This window comes from Panicum hallii, chromosome 3, assembly GCF_002211085.1.
Source record: "Panicum hallii strain FIL2 chromosome 3, PHallii_v3.1, whole genome shotgun sequence".
In the NCBI taxonomy this organism is placed as follows: Eukaryota; Viridiplantae; Streptophyta; class Magnoliopsida; order Poales; family Poaceae; genus Panicum; species Panicum hallii.
This window is the reverse complement of record NC_038044.1, coordinates 7,952,690-7,958,888: the sequence shown is the minus strand read 5'-3', so window position 1 is coordinate 7,958,888 and position 6,199 is coordinate 7,952,690.

Sequence of the window (6,199 nt, the reverse complement as noted above, 5' to 3'; positions counted from 1 at the left end):
CAAACGCGTGGCGTGGATCCGAGGGGGTCCCGGGCTAGGGTTCGAGATGTGGCGCTAGGCTTGGTGGCTGACAAGGGAAGGCGCGGCAGCAGGCGTGACGCGAGCGAGGAGCGCGGCCATTGTGCTGCTTTGGCGCAGAGCGAGGGAGGCGAGGCGCTGGGGTGAGTGCGCGGGTGGGCGGAGGCGGCGAGGGAGCGGGGTGAGGCGCAGCTGGAGGTGGGAGAAGGGAAAGCTGATGAGTGGGTCCCACTCATCAGTAGCTCGGGCGGTGGAGAAGGGGTAAGGCCGGCGAGGTTGCGGGCTGGGCCGGTTAACAGGCCGTGTGGGGGTGTGCTGGCAGCCGGCTTGGCCAGCTGGGCTGAATTATGGCTGGTTTTTGGGTAGGGTAGGTTAGTGGGTCAGGCCGGGTTAGGGCTGGATTGGGGTTAGGGTCAGTGGATCAGGTTAGGGCTAGGGCCAAGCGTGTTAGAGACTTAGGTGGGACCACGCAGGGTAAGTTAGCTTTTGAATTTAAATTTGAAGGGCACACTTTAAATTTAAATTCCACACAATTTCAAACCAAGAGAATAAATCCCAAAGCGATTTCAAATAAACAAGATAGCTTCCATTAAATCCCAACAACTCCAAAATAAATCACATTAACAGATTAGTCCTTCACTTATATTAAGTTTTATTTTGCTAGGAATTTGGGATTCAAGGAGAATATCCTTATATTATCCCTAGATCCTAACACTTGCACAAAGGTTTTTGAAATTCACGATTTTTGCATCTTAGAACATTAACATTCCGGAAAGATCCGGGATGTTACACGTATGTTATTATTTGTTTGTCTTTTAATAAAAAGACATATTGATGAAAAGGCATATGATCTTCTGAGTTCTGACTGCTTCGCATAACAAATATCTGAAGTTAAATGTATAGTCCTTCCTCGAGGCTTCAATTTGCAGATGTTCCAGAGCAACGCTGTGGTAGATGAAAGGAATTGCTTGCAGGCTCGCATTCTTTACGTACAGTAATGTTCAGACGTTTGCAGTAGGAGAACAATGCAGGGAAGTTGGATGCCAAAGGGCGTTCACCTAGCCAGCGATCACGCCGGAAAGCGGTCCGTGCATCGCCGTCATGATCGATAGACATACGAGCGATCTCGGAACTCAGGCAGATGCTCGAGAAACCTCTGCGCCATTTCAGCAGAGATGCGCGAACACAACACCGGACGCTGCACGAACAGATCATCAGTCTGCGGCAGACTGCCGGAGGCGGCGAAGCACGCGCCGGCTGGCGGCGAACATCTGAGCATGATGAGTTGACGAAGACGATTCCCAAACGCCACTCGTCAGTCTGTTTGCAGGACGCTCAGCCTGCCACTGCCTCCTGGCGAGGAAGAAGAAGAGCTCCAAAGGTCGCCACAAGAAGCCAGTCAGTTTGCAGACTTGGACGAACCACAGGTCGCGCCGCCGGTGGCGCTCTCGACGGCGGGCAAGCTAGTGAGGGGCCCTCCTCTCGCTCCGCTTCGCCGGAGCCGGGGGAGCACCGGGGCACCGGGCCACGGCCTCCGGCGCCCGACTCTGACTCTGAAGACGAGGCAGAGCGCGCCCGCTCGGCCTTCTTCAGCGATTCAGTCAATCTGGGCCATGCACATCGCATCCGACGGCTCTAGCCACCGAGGGGGTGGACGGTATTTGAAACACCGTCTCCCCCGCACCCCCCCACCCCCCCCGGTGGGGTACTGGGATCGCCGGAACGCCGTCTCCGGCGCGCGCCGCGGCTCGCCGGCGCCTCGCCGACTTCCGGCCGTCTCACCGCTTCTCCATCCCTCCTCCACCAGCCTTGAAGCCGCTCCAAGCCTGCACCACGCACGCCTTTCGGCTTCAGCTCTGCACCATCTCCTACGACACCAGGCTCCGTGCTGGCGTGCTCCCACCGGCCACCGGGGGCGAATGAATGGCTGCTACCAGGGGAGGAGCATGTCAGACATGGACGGCGGAGGCGGCGTCCAAAGCTCAACCGAGATGCATGGCTCTCGAACAGGATAGAACAGAACGGAAAGATTCGATCAAGCCATCCATGTCGCCAATTCCCGGAATCCCAGGACGCCCACGCGACGACGGTGGCCCTGGCCACTGGGCTCCTTGTTTCCTGCCTAGCTATGGGACTCCTGTGCTCCTGAAGGACGGGAGGGGAGGACGGCGGACGGGCGAGGAGGACAGCGGCAGCGGCGGACCGGCGGGAGGAGGAGCCGACCCCGACTAGGGTGCTATATGCAAAATGCAGGGCTGTAAATGCAAATATTTAGATCGCGATTATTAATAGCGACACAAAATAGGGGTTTATTTGACAATTTGTAGGGGTCGATATGCAAATATTCGGATCGCGATTATTACTCGCGATCCAATCTAGGTGTATTTTGGAAATGTTACGATCCAATCCCGGTGTGGGGGGGGGGGGGGGGGCGGGGTCGTTCGCGATCGCGTTGTGCCCGGCGTCCGCCGACCACCGCCATCCCCGCCGCCAGGCAACCGCGGATTGCGCCTCGGGTCTACCAGTGTCGGCGTTCTTCACCCCTCCTCTGTTTCTGCTGAGGCCTCGGACCACCACGACACCGCGCATCCGAGCCTGAACCGGCATGAAAATTTCCTCCGCCGCGATCTGCCCCCCAGCCATCGGTCTCCTTCCTTCCTGAGATCGACCTCTCGCCCCTACAGCAGGCATCCACCATGGGCGACTCCAGCTCAACCATCGAGAGCCAATCCAATCAACAATGCGGTGATCGATCTGTTTTCCCAGTGTCTTGAAATCACTTCCTAGCACAATAAAGCACGCTACCTGTGGATTCTGCTAGTCAGGAAAGGCCGATTAGCTGGCACCTGTTTGCCCAGTGATTATACTTCTTTTTTGTTTTTATCCATGTAATCAGTGTCAAACTGATGATCGTGTTGAGAGGAAATTAGTTACGTAACACTTATCCACTGTTCAGTCACGTCATAAACCTATCACCCATTGTTAGCTTGCCGTGCTCTGAAAAGAAGTGCACATGAACTGAGAAGGGTGTCAGTCCCACGCGACAGCGACACAATGCTTTGACACGCCTCTCATTTCCAAGCAATAAGGAAGACGAAGAAAACTGATGATCATATCAAGTCCAAGTTCAAAAAGAATCTATATATCGCTGCTAATAAACTCCTGATTCTCCGAACAAACCCGTCGGCACATGGAGCTTTGCAATCCTCGCCAGCTTGCCTTGCCCTAGAGTTCGGGTCGGCAGACGCCGACTCCTTTGGAGGGTGAGTCCAGGAAGGAGCACCCAATGCTCATGGAATCCACAAAGGTTCACCCTCTGTCCCAGGTTCTTGATCCTGATGCTACGCATTCCCATCACACCAGTATATAGAGTGCCCACACTGGTTCGCTCATGTAGCATCGGAACTACTCACAAGGTTCCTTGATTCAGATGCCAATGGAAGGAGGAGGAAGAACAGTGTGAAGCGCCGATGGAGGCACCGACGTCCGCAGCAAATTTTGGTGCGTGGATGCGGTACTTGGGAGTGACGATGCTCACAGGGTTTAGCATCCACACTGCACTATTGCTGTATCAATGTACAGTAGTGGATAATTATCTCTCTTCCTTTTCCATGGTCCCTTTTCGCTGGAGTGGATAATTATCTTCTCTGTGATTTTGCATCTTAGGCTTGCAATATATATACAAGGTCGGACCCACTTTATGGTACGAAGAGGTAAACAGAACATTTACTGCATCCTAGACAAAATTAAATCCATTTTTTCTTGCTCGTATGCATCAGAAATGCTAAAGGCCCAACTGTTTTCCTTTATCTAAATAATCTATACCTTGTTTTCTCCCTAATTTTTCTATGTTTCTATTTAATGAATAAGTAGCCAAGTCAATATCTAAATAATGGAAATAAGTTTCATGCAGCTTTTCCAGGATTTGCTAGATGATTTAAATGTTACAGCACTTCAATTATTTCTTATTTAAAATAAGGATGTATTATATATTGTTGTTTTAGTAAAGCGAGTTGAAGAATTAAAGTTATTTTTTCTGCAGTGTACTAGTTACAACATTTTAGAAAATTGCACAAAGTTTTCAACTGAAAACTAAGTAGTACAATGTCAATCTGTGTGAATAATTACAATTCCCCCACTGCTCACACCATCCTCCACTACCAGCCCGCGGCGCCATCGCCGCCAGCCTTGCCGCCCGCAAACCCGCAACCACCACCGGTCCGGCAGCCTCCCGACCATCCTTTTACACCCGACAGCCACCAATCCTCTTCCCAATCTGAAATCCTAATCCAGACCTAAAACCCTAACGAGCTCGCCAGAGTTAGATCCATTGCCGCCAGAAAATAAGAGGTTGCCTAGAGTCGCCGGAAAAGATATGTTTCGATTCACTACCTCCTTACCTTGATCTGTTGCTTTTCTGTTTTTTCTTTCTTTTTCCTCCCAACAACCTTTGCCTTCCTAGTACCGTACAAATCATGAGGGTTCTCCAATTAAGCTACCTTTTGGTCATCACGACTTCCACGCTGCGCTTTCCATCCTTCATGCCTCTGAACGATCCTGGTGTGTCTTTCTGACGGACGTGCAGAAAACTCATGTCGACAGGATACGGCACCTTGTCATCCAGCTGTTGTCTGGAGAAGAAAAGAGGACTGCCGTAGCACACAACAGAGCTATATGGCACAGTAGTGGCATTTTAAGCACACAGCAGAGCCATATAGCACAGTAGTGGCATTTTAAGCTGCATGTAGAAATCCCGGTACCTCCCAACCCCCATCGCTAGCCGACAGTAGTAGACGAACTGAAGTAGAGAGGACCAATAACTTGTTGGCTGTTGCGACCGAGAATGGGACTGAAGAGCGTGGAGTGGTGCAAGAACAAGCCGTATATATATAGGCCGTGATGTGTCTCTACGACTGGCACATGCAAAAGACTATTAATTTGTTAATATTGCGTGTCACCTGTCCTCCCAAAAATCGATTGTTCCTTGAGACTTGATGCTGGAACTACTCAAAAGGGGGAGATCTTCCACACGCAAAAGAGCGAGAGAGAAGGAAAACCTACTGACAACCCTTGTTTAAGAATCATGACCGTGGTTAGTAAGAAGTGTCATTCATTTCAGCTGTACTTCCTAGGTACTACCCTTCCAAAGCAGAGGGCCAGAGGCTGTAGGTAGGCCAGCTTTAGCATCAAAACAGAGTAGATGATAATCTGACTTGATTACTGCAACACAAGTACATAAGGTGACACGTACTAGCTAGGGTACATCACATTAAACAGAGTTTAATAGATGATAAACAGAGTTTAGAATTTTGACTAACGTACATCACATAAACCTTCATATCTGTTGTAATGACCACTACAGGACCTCACTTGGGTCAGATTCATACTTCCTAATATGAAATATGCGAAATAGGAAGTGCAGAGGATGCCTTGCTGACTACTGAAACTACAGAGACGACAGAGATGGCTACACCATAATATGCCTATCACGCCATCCATAATTAAGGTGCACCCAGGGAACACCGTACCTCTCTGTTTCTTTCAAAAACTAAAAAAAAAAAGCTCCATCTGAGGGTGCCTCTTTCGCAGCTGCTCTAAATAACTCTACCTTATTATGTAAGGTATTCTACTGTGACCACTTGCACGCTGGGCTAATATATGTAATCTACCAACCAATATTCACTTCTGCCAAAAGAAAACTCAGGCTCAATTCGGCCGGCCGCTCAATCTCAGAAAATAAGAGCACATGCACACTTGTGTGCTCTACCAACTACCATCAACATTGAGCTCATTTCCTAGATATTTCTCCAGTTATATATCACACTAGGGTGCTCCTTTGCCTCATATGTTATCTATTCTCTCCATTCAGTAATCAGTAGACATCCTGTCGAGCACCAAGTCACTTGGGGATGAGTGGTATTGGGAAAACACATTGCATTGGCTGTCCTTTGGACACTGGTTCCACGCTTGGGAGGTTAGGTTGCCAATATAGACCCACAAGACAACTGCTCAGGTTGATCCCTTGTAGAGACTCGAGTGATTTGGCTGTCCTGATTGAAGAGCCACTGTCGCACCCATGCCATCATTCTAACAGAGGAGGTATCACAGATTCATGGCATCAGTAAGATAGGCTAAGCGGTGCTAGCTTTGGGAGTGGTTCGTTAAATTTCGCGTGGAAAAA